Source organism: Scylla paramamosain, chromosome 33 (assembly GCF_035594125.1).
Source record: "Scylla paramamosain isolate STU-SP2022 chromosome 33, ASM3559412v1, whole genome shotgun sequence".
NCBI lineage: Eukaryota > Metazoa > Arthropoda > Malacostraca > Decapoda > Portunidae > Scylla > Scylla paramamosain.
In genome coordinates, this window is record NC_087183.1 from 3,106,167 (window position 1) to 3,120,000 (window position 13,834).

At 39.3% G+C, this 13,834-nt stretch overlaps 1 protein-coding gene across 1 annotated transcript in view; it reads right to left on the bottom strand.

The window, feature by feature from the left end:
- Nucleotides 1–13,834, bottom strand: part of LOC135089536 (arylsulfatase I-like) — a 155,615-nt gene that overhangs the window by 108,920 nt on the left and 32,861 nt on the right. Inside the window, exon 2 of the mRNA XM_063985192.1 lies at nucleotides 9,593–9,650. The gene's annotated coding sequence lies outside the window, so the exon portion shown is untranslated. The remainder of the gene's footprint in view (nucleotides 1–9,592; nucleotides 9,651–13,834) is intronic.

Here is a 13,834-nt window from a genome sequence, read left to right on the forward strand (position 1 = left end):
TGCCCTTACTGGTGAAGTGCTCAAAGCCCTCATCTTTCGGCGGCTCCTCTTGTATCTCTGCATTCATATTCTCCACATACTTTATCAGGTCTCTTTGGGCGGCAACTGCTCCCACTGGCTTCGGCCGTCCCTTCGGACACTGGAACTTCCTATGCCCGCTACTTCCACATCCAAGGCACTTAACTGCACCTTCATCCCCACTACCCTTCTGGTAATAGGTAATGCTCCTGGGCCTACTCCCATAGGGCGCAGACCTCATGTTGTGGTCGGCTGGCGGGGGCATGGTGTAAGTGTGGGGAAAACTATAGTTGTTAGGGCGGGGCTGGTTTGATCTGTGGACTGATGTCGAGCTCATCTGACTGTCATTCTTATATCTCTGATGACCATCATTTCTGCTGGAGAATGGCTTTCTCCCTTCATGGTGTTCATCTCCGTTCATCCCACGGACCGCACAGTACTTGTCAGCTCTGCGTCCGGCTTCCATCACGTCTTTCACGTCGTGTGATGCGAGCTCACATCTTACACTGAGGGGCATTTGGCTCATAAATTGTTCCATCTGTATAACTCCTTTTACCTCTTCAAGCGTAGTGGCTTCCTCGGCCTTCAGCCACCGGTCCAGTTTAAGGATAACCTCTCGAGCCATCCCGAGATAAGTATCACCTGGGCGTTTTGTCGTCCTGCGGAACCTTTCCCGGTACACATCCGGACATAGAAGGGTTGATCCCAACACCGCTTCCTTTACCACTTCATAATCACGCGCCTCTTGCTCACTCAAATTCACATATACCGCTCGGGCCCTTCCCTCAAATTTAGACTGGACTATTATTGCCCAATCATTTTCATCCCATCCCATCATCTTTGCAGCTTTTTCAAATTGAAAAAAGAAGTTTTCTTCCTCCCCTTCCACAAAGTTAGGCATACTGATGGCCCTTCTCTCTAAATCCCCGTTGCCTTGAGCACCATTTCCTGCCCTGGTCCCGTTCACTTTATTTTTACTTTCTGCTCTAATTTTTTCTATCTCAATCTCCTTTTGCATCTGTATTTGCTCCCTCTTTAACTCCATCTCTTGCTGTTTCTGTTCCTTCTGCATCTGTATTTGAAGTTTCATTAACTCAAATTTTTCACTACTAGAAAGGCCATCTGTTCCACCAAGAGCACCCAGGTTTATCTCACTGACCCCAGCACCTTCCCCTACACTCTCCTCATCATTATCCTCACTTTCACCACCATCATTTTCAAACCAGCTCCTCTCCACAAGAGCATTTTTTAACTCCGCCTGCATTTCCTCCTTTTTCTTGGATTTCAACTCCACTTGAAACCTCTCAGCCACTGAACACAATTCCTCCTTGGTTAGTGTGTACAGATCATGCACACTTCTCGACAGAAGGAACATCTCAACACGTCTAGCAGCCATGATTACAACCACCACACTCCACAAAATATTCACAAAATATTCCTCCAAATATTCACCACAATACATGCACAGTTTTTAAGAAATATTTCACACAGGTAAATTCCTCCCAACAACAATCACCATGTAACACTCGTTACACCCCACAAATGTTCAAAAATCCCGGACGGGCCCCCATATTCTGTCAAGATCGCCTACTTACCTGCGATCGTACGATACCGGTTATCTCTCCAAGAAAGTGGACGTTACACTGATCCCGGAAAGTTTTAAAGGTCTGGATTTTTAAAGGCTTCGAGTGCCTACCCGACCTATCCGAAATCGTCAGAATTATCTCTTACTCCACCTTTACCTTGACTCAGCACACCTGGAATCACCTCTAATACCAGATTGTTGTTGGGGGGGGTAGAAAACACGATTATTCCATGTTACAAGCACATATATTAATACTAATAATAATTCACAAACAACATGAGGTAGCACACGTTACTACATGACGTTCTCGTCACTTCCCACGTCACCAGAACCCGTTTACACCTCCACCAGTCACAGAAATGTTTCCCCTCAACCGCAGGAATTTACCCGGACGCCATTTCCGCGTCCCCAGACAATAATTCCCGAATTTCACCTCCTCAAACCTCACAAAATATTACCATTATCACCAAAGATTACCCATAACACCATAACATCGTCCCCAAAATCACCAGTACACCACAACACCAACTTCCAAGGTTAACACCACAACCTCCACTCACAAAATGGCTGCCAGTTTGACCTATGACCCTTCCCAACAGCGTCACCGGCACTACTCAACAACCGAATTTCAGCGGACAAGAGCTCTTGGTACCACAAAAGACTCACTAACCTGACCCTGGATATCAAGGTTATACCGCTACACCACCAATACCTCCACAAGCTCACTCCATCACCAATCCACACCAAAATCCTACCCTGAGAGACGCCTTCCCTCCACCTTTCCTCACGACCTAAGGCGCTCTGATTTTTCCCCTCCTTGGAATGTGTTGTTGCCCACTCAAGCTCCCCTCGTTTTCAACGTATTTCACCTCAATTATACTCCCTTCCTTATACATATAAAGATATAGAGAACTTAAATTATGAAGAGAATAATACTACATGATATAAAATGGGTAAATAAGCCTTACACTACTTATAACAATAATAAGGATAATGTCTGAATGGCAGGTAACCGGAACACGGGGACACTAAGAAAACGTGATCCCATTCAAGGTAAACTCGGCCAATAACATGACAGTTTCAAGATGAAATTAAAAAGTATTAGCAAGATTAGGGCCAAGGCCCTAATACCCATAGACACACCGTCAACTTGGACATATAATTTAATGTTGAACAAAAGGAAAAAAAGTCTTTAATTGCCAAGTCTAATAGACTAATATCTTCTTTTATGATAGCTCAGATAACTGTTATGGACCTTAAATAGTTCACCACAAATTATTTGAATGGTTTCACCAAGGTAATATTAGTGAAAAGAGACTTAATATAAAAACTAGCCCTGTCAGTATTATAAACTTCTAATTTCTTTATTTCTTTAACGAAATCATAAGATTCTTTTAAGATAAACTTATTTGACGTAAGTGGTTCTAGTATGGGGACGAAATATTTAGCTAATTTATAATTGAATGTATTAATGGTGCTAAGAAAGGGCCTAATAATGTCGTCGAGTTTATAAGTTTTTGGAAGGTCATAAAATATGCCTGAAGACAATCCACTAGTAAAAAGATGGTTAAAAATATAATTATTGATAACCTCTAGTTTAGAGTTGACTCAGAAGCCTAACTAGCTTGTTTTCAAATTTAGTAATATAATGGAAAGATTTATTTTTAAGCAAATGAAACTTGGATGAATCACCTAAATGTTCTTTATATATATATATATATATATATATATATATATATATATATATATATATATATATATATATATATATATATATATATATATATATATATATATATATATATATATATATATATATATATATATATATATATATATATATATATATATATATATATATATATATATATATATATATATATATATATATATATATATATATATATATATATATATATATATATATAGGAGGGGTACCGGTCAAGGGCAACAAAAATCCAATAAAAAAAAAATGCCGACTAAGATGCCGGTTCCAGAATAACCTCCAAAACGGTAGCCAAAAATTGAAGAATAAGTGTCTTGAAACCTCCCTCTTGAAGAAGTTCAAGTCATAGGAAGATGGAAATAAAGAAGCAGGCAGGGAGTTCATAGTTTACCAGAGAAAGAGATGGATGATTGAGAATACTAGTTAACTCGTACATTAGACAGGTGGATAGAATGGGAGGGAGAAAAAGAAGAAAGTCTTGTGCAGCAAGGCCAGAAAGTCTTGTGCAGCAAGTTGACGACACGAAAATCTTTTGATTCCACCCTGTCTAGAAGATCGGTTTAAGTTGAATCCCCATAGACATGTGAAGCATACTCCATACATGGACGGATAAGGCCCCTGTACAGAGTTAGCAGGCAGAAGGGCGAGTAAAATTGGCGGAGAACACCTAACTTCACAGAAGCTGTTTTACCTAGAGATAAGATGTGAAGTTTCCAGTTTAGATTACAAGTAAAGGACAGACCGAGGATGTTCAGTGTAGAAGATGGGGACAGATGAGTGCCATTGAAGAAGAGTGGATAGTTTTCTGGAAGATTGTGTCGAGTTGATACATGGAGGAATTGAGTTTTTGAGGCACCGAACAATACCAAGTTTGCTCTGCCCCAATCCAAAGCTGGATGTTGCATTTATGTGCGCAACGACTTAACCTGCTCTCGTGCCCACGCTCTTGAATATTCTGAATTTTCCACCATCTGGCTACGACTACAGAGTCACTCTCAAAATAAATTTATCGGTGCTGTATACTTTTCACCTCTGACTATAAGAAATTCTTTGACTACGTAACTTCCAAAGAGGAGCACATTCTGACTCTCTTTCCTTTTGTAGAGATCTCCATTCTTGGAGACTTCAGTGTTCATCACCAGCTTCGGCTTTCCTCTCCCTTCACTGACCGTCCTGGTGAACTAGCCTTCAACTTTGCTATCTTCCACGTCCTAGAGCAAATGGTGCAACACCCTACTCGTATTCCTGACCGCCTTGGAGATACGCACAGCATTCTTGACCTATTCTTAACCTCTATTCCTTCTGCTTATGCTGTTACCCTGTCCTCCCCGTTGGCCTCCTCCGATCACAATCTCATATCTGTGTCTTGTCCTATCACTCCAACCCCTCCTAAGGATCCCCCTAAGCGGAGGTGCCTCTGGCTTTTTGCCTCTGCTTGTTGGTGGGATTTGAGCAAATATTTTGCTGATTTTCCTTGGAATGACTACTGCTTCCCTTTCAGAGACCCGTCTCTGTGTGCCAAGCGCATGAAAGAGGAGATATTGTCTGGCATGGAGGCGTACATTCCTCACTCATTTTCTCGACCTAAACCTTGATTTAAAACAGATTGTCCTCGTGCTATACATGATAGAGAGGTGGACCAAAAAAGGTACTTGAACCTTCCATCACCAGAATCTCATGCACTTTACATTTCTGGCCGGAACCAAGCCAAGTCTGTTCTCCAGCTAGCATTCTAGCATCTAGCAAAAATTATCTTCAATAACTTTGCTTCTTCTTTTTTCCCTCTTTTATTTCAACCAGATGGCACCACTTGAACTTTTCGCTCAGACCTTTGGACTAAGGGCTTGTTGCTCCCTCTCCTCCACCCTCTGACTACCTTATGTTACCTATTAAAATTCTTCGCAATGATGTTTTTCATGCCCTCGCTGGCCTAAAGCCTAAGAAGGCTTATAAATATGATGGGGTTCATCCTGTTTTTCTCCGAAACTGCGCCTCCGTGCATGTACCTTGCCTAGTGAAACTTTTTCAACTGTCAACATCTATCTTTCCTTCTTACTGAAAGTTTGCCTACATTCAGCCTCTTCCTAAAAAGGGTGACTGTTCTAATCCCTCAAACTACTGTCCTAATACTTTAATTCCCTGCCTGTCTAAAGTTTTTTTTTTTAATCTATCCTTAAGAGGTAGATTCATAAACATCTATCGCTTCACAACCTCCTTTCCAAGTCCACTGAGTCCACTGAGATGCTGGTCCCTGAACAGTGTCCGAAGCGGCAGTCACTTTATATATATATATATATATATATATATATATATATATATATATATATATATATATATATATATATATATATATATATATATATATATATATATATATATATATATATATATATATATATATATATATAGGAGGGACATTAGCCAAAAACACAAAAGAAAAAAAAACAGTAAAAAAAAAAAAGAAGCGCACTGAGATGCCAGTCCCAGAAAAGGGTCCAAAGCGGTAGTCAAAGATTGAAGGATAACTGTCTTGAAACCTCCCTCTTGAAGGAATTCAAGTTACAGGAAGGTGGAAATACAGAAGCAGGCAGGGAGTTTCAGAGTTTACCAGAGAAAGGGATGAATGATTCAGAATACTGGTTAACTCTTGCATTAAAGAGGTGGGCAGGATAGGGTGAGAGAAAGAAGAAAGTCTTGTGCAGTGAGGCCGCGGGAGGAAGGGAGGCATGCAGTTAGCAAGATCAGAAGAGGTGTTGGTATGAAAATAGCGGTAGAAGACAACTAAAGATGCAAAATTGTGGCGATGAGAGAGAGAGGCTGAAGACAGTCAGTTAGAGGAGAGGAGTTCATAAGACGAAAAGCTTCAGATTCAACCCTGTCTAAAAGAGTTGTGTGAGTGGAACCCCTCCAGACATGTGAAGCATACTCCATACATGGACGGATAAGATCCTTGTACAGAGTTAGCAGCTAGGGGAGTGAGAAACTGGCGGAAACGTCTCAGAACGTCTAACTTTAAAGAAGCTAGAGATGAGATGTGAAGTTTCCTGTTCAGATTATAAGTAAACAAAAGACTGAGGATGTTTAGCATAGAAGAGCGGGACAGTTGAGTGTCATTGAAGAAGAGGGGATAGTTGTCTGGAAGCTTGTGTTAAGTTGATAGATGGAGGAATTGAGTTTACACTGCCCCAATCAGAAATTTTAGAAAGATCAGAAGTCAAGCGTTCTGTGGCAATGAAGAATAAGTGTCTTGAAACCTCCCTCTTGAAAGAGTTAAAGTCACAGAAAAGTGGAAATACAGAAGCAGGCAGGGTTCCAAAGTTTACCAAAGAAAGGGATAAATGATTGAGAATAATGGTTAACTCTTGCATTTGAAAGGTGGACAGAATAAGGGTGAGAAAAAGAAGAAAGTCTTGTGCAGCGAGGCCGCGGGAAGAGGGAAGGCATGTAGTTAGTAAGATCAAAAGAGCAATTAGCATGAAAATAGTGGTAGAAGGTAACTAGAAATGTAACATTGCGGCAATGAGAAAAGGCTGAAGACAGTCAGGTAAAGGAGAGGAGTTGATGAGACGAAAAGCTTTTGATTCCATTCTGTCTAAAAGAGCGGTATGAACGAAACACCATCCCTCCCCCCCCCAGACATGTGAAGCATATTCCATACATGGACGGATAAGGCCCTTGTACAGAGTTAGCAGCCAGAAGGGTGAGAAAAACTGGCGGAGACGTCTCGCAACGCCTAATTTCATAGATGCTCTTTTAGCTAGTGATGAGATGTGAACTTTCCAGTTTATATTATAGGAAAAGTACAGACCTAGGATGTTCAGTGTAGTAGACGGGGACGGTTGAATTTCACTGAAGAAGAGGGGATAGTTGTCTTGAAGGTTGTGTTAAATATATAAATCTGAACTGAGTTTTTGAGACATTGAACAATACCAAGTTTGTTCTGTCCGAATCAGAAATTTTAGAGAGATGAGAAGTCAGGCGTTCTATAGCCTCCTTGCGTGAACTGTTAACTTCCTGAAGAGTTGGACATCTGTGAAAAAAAAAAAAAAATACGTGCAAAAGTGCAGCGTGGTATTATCAGCGTAGGAGTGGATAGGACATGAGGTATGGTTTAAAAGATATTTGATGAATAATAGGAAGAAAGTGGGTGACAGGACAGAATTCTGAGGAACACCAATGTTAATAGATTTAGGAGAACAACAGTGACAGTCTACCACAGCAGCAATAGAACAATCAGAAAGAAAGCTTGAGATGAAGTTACAGAGAGAGGGATAGAAACCGTAGGAGGGTAATTTGGAAATCAAACCTTTGTGCCAGACTCTATCAAAAGCTTTTGATTTGTCTAAACAACAGTAAAAGTTTCACCCAAATCTCTAAAAGAAGATGATCAACACTCAGGAATGCCAGAACGTCACCAGTAGAGCGGTCTTGACAGAACCCATACTGGCGATCAGAAAAAAAGGTTGTGAAGTGATAGACGTTTAAGAATCAAAAACTTTAGATAGGCAGGAAATTAAAGCAATAGGACAGTAGTTTGGGGGATTAGAACGGTCACCCTTTTTAGGAACAGGCTGAATGTAGGCAAACTTCCAGCAAGAAGGAAAGGTGGATGTTGACAGAGTTTGAAAGAGGCAAGGTGCAAGCACAGAAGCGCAGTTTCAGAGAACAATATGAGATTCCATCAGGTCTATAAGGCTTTCGTGGGTTTAGGCCAGCGAGGGTATGGAAAACATCATTGCATTGAATTTTAATAGGTAGCGAGGTAAGAGGGTGGAGGAGAGGGAGGAACAAGCCCTGAATCGTCGAAAGTAAAATTTTTAGCAAAGGTCTGAGCGAAGAGTTCAGCTTTAGAGATAGATGTGATAGCAGTGGTTCCATCTGGTTAAAATAAAGGAGAGAAAGAAGAAAAAGCAAAGTTGTTGGAGATATTTTTGTCTAGATGCCAGAAGTCATGAGAGGAGTTAGATCTTGAAAGATTTCGACACTTTCTATTAATGAAGGAGTTTTTGGCTAGTTGGAGAACAGACTTGGTATGGTTCTGACCAGAAATATAAAGTGCATGAGATTCTGGTGATGGAAGGCTTAAGTATCTTTTGTGGGCCATATCTCTATCATGTATAGCACGAGAACAAGCTGTGTTAAATCAAGGTTTGGAAGGTTTAGGTCAAGAAAAAGAGTGAGGAATGTACGCCTCCATGCCAGATGCTATCACCTCTTTTATACGCTCGGCACACAAAGACGGGTCTCTGACACGGAAGCAGTAGTCATTCCAAGGATAATCAACAAAATACCTCCTCAGGTCCCCACAACTAACAGAGGCGAAACGCCAGAGGCACTTTCGTTTAGGGGGATCTTGAGGAGAGACTGGAGCAATAGGACAAGACACAGATGTGAGATTGTGATCGCAGGAGCTCAACGGAGAAGAGAGAGTGACAGCATAAGCAGAAACGTCATTGAAGAAGAGGGGATAGTTGTCTGAAAGCTTGTGTTAAGTTGATAGATGGAAACGTCAAGAATGTTGGTCGCATCTCCAAGATGGTCAGGAATACGAGTAAGGTATTGCAGCAATTGCTCTAGGTCGTGAAGGATAGCAAAGTTGAAGGCTAGTTCACCAGGATGGTCAGTGAAGGGAGAGGAGGCCAAAGCTGGTGGTGAACATTGTAGTCTTAAAGAATGGAGATCTCTGCAAAAGAGAAGAGAATCAGAATGTGCTCCACTTTGGAAGTTAAGTAGTCAAAGAATTTCTTATCGTTAGGTGAGAGGAAAACAGATAAATTTAGTTTGAGAGTAACTCTGTAGTCGTTGCTAGATGGTGGAAAACTCGGGAGATTCAAGAGCGTGGGTACGAGAGCAGGTTAAGTCGTTGCGGACATAAACACAACATCCAGCTTGAGATTGAAACTGAAGATAGAGAAAGTAGGAGGGAACAGAAAATGGACCGTGCCCATTTTCTGTTCCCTCTTATATATATATATATATATATATATATATATATATATATATATATATATATATATATATATATATATATATATATATATATATATATATATATATATATATATATATATATATATATATATATTGCTTATAAAAACAAAAGGTAGTTAACATTACACATAAAGTTCTATCCTGCAGCTGTAGATGTTGCACATACAACCTGCGCCTTAAAACAAAACCATGTTTACAAATTTTAACTATGTGAGTATCCCTGATGGCAACATAAAAAACTGATCCCTTGGAGTTTTATAATGAAAACTTACCTAGCACTTCTACATCTGTCCACCAATGGCCAAGTCCAAAATTAAGTCATACTCTCATCTGCCAAAAAAAATAAAAAATAATAATAATAATAGTAAAAATTATATATATATATATATATATATATATATATATATATATATATATATATATATATATATATATATATATATATATATATATATATATATATATATATATATATATATATATATATATATATATATATATATATATATATATATATATATATATATATATATATATATATATATATATATACAAAAGTGTTTGGTATCTGGTAAAGTAAAAAAAAATACCAAGAAAGTATATAATTCTTAATTACTTCATTTCATGGTCCTTTTGAGGAAGTTTGGTAAAAACAAAAAACAAAACAATAACTAACATATAGCAGAGAATACTTAACACCAATATTAATTTCAAAAAAACATTCACCCATCCCTACTTTTATTAGTAATTATGGATTTGAACTCAAGTACTTAATCACTATAAATACTATTAATTCCTTTGCTACAGTTTTATTTTTGTACCAATACATTATATACTTGGTTCAGTTACAAGATATTATCATCCATATATTTTTGCCCATAATACAGAGATTGATACATAATACAGAGCCTAACTGATACAAACTAATGATGGACTGGTAAGAAGAAAATAAATAAATAAAAAAAAATAAAAATAAAAAATAAGATAATGCTATTTTTGCAGTACTAATAGCCAAATTATACAGTTTATAATTACCCTTAGATCCTTAAGTATATATGCAGTGACATCTCTGTAAAGTGCTTTCACTCCATCCAACATTTCAGTAACTCTTTAAACTTCTGGTACATTTCATTTCCTCTGTCTACTCCATCACATGTCTTTTGAATTCCATGAGTGCAGTATATGTACACCCTTGTCTTACTTATTTTCTTTCTTTCTAATATTTTACATTTTATCAGTGTAGGGTGGTATCATAGGAGTGGATAGGACAAGAATTTTGGTTTAGAAGATCATTAATGAATAATAGAAAGAGAGTGGGTGACAGGACAGATCCCTGAAGAAAACTACTGTTAATAAATTTAAGAGAAGAACAATGACCGTCTACACACATCAGCAATACAACGGTCGGGTAGGAAACATGAGATGAAGTTAGAGAGAGAAGGACAGAAGCCGTAAGAGGATAATTTGGAAATCAAAGCCTTGTGCCAGACTCATCAGCAAAAGTTTTACAAAAATTTCTAAAAGAGGATGACCAAGACTCAGTAGGGAAAGCCAGAACATCACCAGTAGAACGGCCTTGAGAGAACCCATACTGTCGATCACATAGAAGGTTGTGAAGTGATAGGTGTTTAAGAATCTTCCTCTTGAGGATAGATTCAATAACTTTAGATAGACAGGAAATTAAAGCAATAAAGATTAGTTTAAAGGTAGTTTAAGAAATTAGAACGCTCACCTTTTTTTACGAACAGGATGAATGTAAGCAAACTTCCAGCAAGAAGGAAAGGTAGATGTTGACAGACAGAGTTGAAAGCGTTTGACTAGGCAAGGTACAAGCACGAAGGCGCAGTTTCGGAGAACAATAGGAGGGACTCCATCAGGTCCATAAGCATTCTGAGGATTGAGGCTAGCAAGGGCATGGAAAACATCATTGCGAAGAATTTTAATAGGTAGCATGAAATAGTCAGAGGGTGGAGGAGAGGGAGGAACAAGCCCTGAATCATCCAAGGTCCAAAGGTTTCGGCCAGCGAGGGCATGGAAAACATCATTGCAAAAAAATTTAATAGGAAGCATGTAGTAGTCAGAGAGTGGAGGAGAGGGAGGAACAAGTCCTGAATCGTCCAAGGTAAAATTTTAAGCAAAGGTTTGAGAGAAGAGTTCAGCCTTAGAGATAGATGTGATAGCAGCGGTACCACTTAGCTGAAATAAAGGAAGAAAAGAAGAAGAAGCAAACTTATTGGAGATGTTTTAGGCTAGATGCCAGAAATCAAGAGGGAAGGTAGATCTTGAAAGATTTCGACACTTTTTATTAATGAAGGAGTTTTTGGCTAGTTGGAGAACAGACTTGGCATGGCTTCGGGCAAAAATATAAAGTGCATGAGATTCTGGTGATGGAAGGCTCAACTACCTTTTGTGGGCCACCTCTCAATCATGTATAACAAGAGAACAGGCTGTGTTAAACCAAGGTTTAGAAAGTTTAGGTCGAGAAAAAGAGTGAGAAGTGTACGCTTCCTTGCTGGACACCATCACCTCTGTTATGCGCTCGAAACACGGAGCCAGGTCCCTGGCACAGGAGCAGTATTCATTCCAAGGAAAATCAGCAAAATACTTCTTCAAGTAGCAGAGGGAAAACGCCAGAGGCACCTCCGGTTAAGGGATCCTGAGGAGGGACTGGAGCGATAGGACGAGATACAGATATGGGATTGTGATCGGAGGAGAACAGAGGGTAACAACACAAACAGAAAGATTAGAGGTTAGGAAAACGTCAAGTATGTTCGGTGTATCTCCAAGGCGGTCAGGAATACGAGTAGGGTGTTGCACCAGTTGCTCTAGGTCGTGGAGGATAGCAAAGTTGAAGTTCACCAGGATGGTCAGTGAATAGAGAGGAAAGTCAAAACTGATGGTGGACATTGAAGTCTCCAAGAATGGAGATCTCCACAAAAGGGAGGAGAATCAGTCGCTACTACTCCTACTAGATATTACTAGATAGTAGTAATAATAGGTCTACAGCTGAAAATTCACATTTTACACTTTTCTTTTATACAAGAGGGTCACTTGCCAACAGAAACAAAACCGGAGAAAAAATCGCACTTAGACGTCAGTCCCATAAGAGATGTCAAGAGAATCATCGAAAATTGAAAGATAAGTGTCTTGAAACCTCTCTCTTGAAAGTGTTCAAGTCATAGGAAGGAGAAAATACAGAAGCAAAAAGTGTGTTCCAAAGTTTACCATAGAAAGGTATGAATGACTGAGAATACTGCTTAACTCCCGCATTAGAGAGTGGACATAGTAGGGATGAGAGAAAGAAGAAAGTCTTGTACAGCGAGGCCGCAGGAGGAGGGGAGGCATACAGTTAGCAAGATCAGAAGAGCAATTAGCCTGAAAATATCGGTAGATGATAGGTAGAGATGCAATATTGCGGCGATGAGAAAGAGGCTGAAGACAGTCAGTTACAGGAAAGCAATTCATAAGACATAAAACTTTTGATTCCACCTTATCTAAAATAGCATTATGAGTGAAATCCTCCCTCCCCAATACATGTGAAGCTCCATATATGGGAGTCTAAGGATCCTGTACAGAGTTAGCAGCTGGGGGTAGTGACAGAAACTCGCAGAAACGACTCAGAATGCCTAACTTCATAGAAGCTGTTTTACTTAGAGATGAGATGTGAAATTTCGAGTTTAGATTATAAGTAAAGGACAGACAGAGGATGTTCAGTGTAGAAGTGGGGGACAGTTGAGTGTTACTGAAGAAGAGGGGATAGTTATTTGGAAGGTTGTGTCAAGTTGATCAATGAAGGAATTCGGGCTTGGCGGCATTAAAATAATACTGATTTTTGAGAGAAAACAGAAGTCATGCGTTCTGTGGCTTCTCTGCGAGTATTGTTTATTTTCTGAAGGATTGCACGTCTAGGAAAAGACGTGTAAAAGTGCAGGATGATATCAGCATAGGAGTGGAAAGGACAAGAAGTTCGTTTTAGATCATTGATGAATAATATGAAGAGTGGGTTGACAAGACAGAGCCATAAGGAACACCATTGTTAATAGATTTAGAAGATGAACAGTAACCATCTTTCACAGGAGCAATAAAACGGTCAAAAAGGAAACTTCGAATGAAGTTACAGAGAGAAGGATAGAAGTTGTAGGAAGGTAGTTTGGAAATCGAAGCTTTGTCCGTCCATTGCTGCTGTGGTAGACGGTCATTATTTTTTAAAATATATTAATAGTGGTGTTCCTCGGGGTTCTGTCCTGTCATTCACTCCCTTCCCATTATTCATCGATGATCTCAATCAAACTTCTTTTCCTTTCCACTCCTACGCTGATGATGCTACCCTTCACTTTTCCACGTCTTTTCATAGACGTCCAACACTTCAGGAGCAAACAGTTTATGCAGGGAAGCCACAGAACGCCTGACTTCTGATTTCTCTAAAATTTCTGATTGGGGCAGAGTAAACTTAGTATTGTTCAATGCCTCAAAAATCATTTCCTCCGTCTATCAACTCGATCCATTATTCCAGA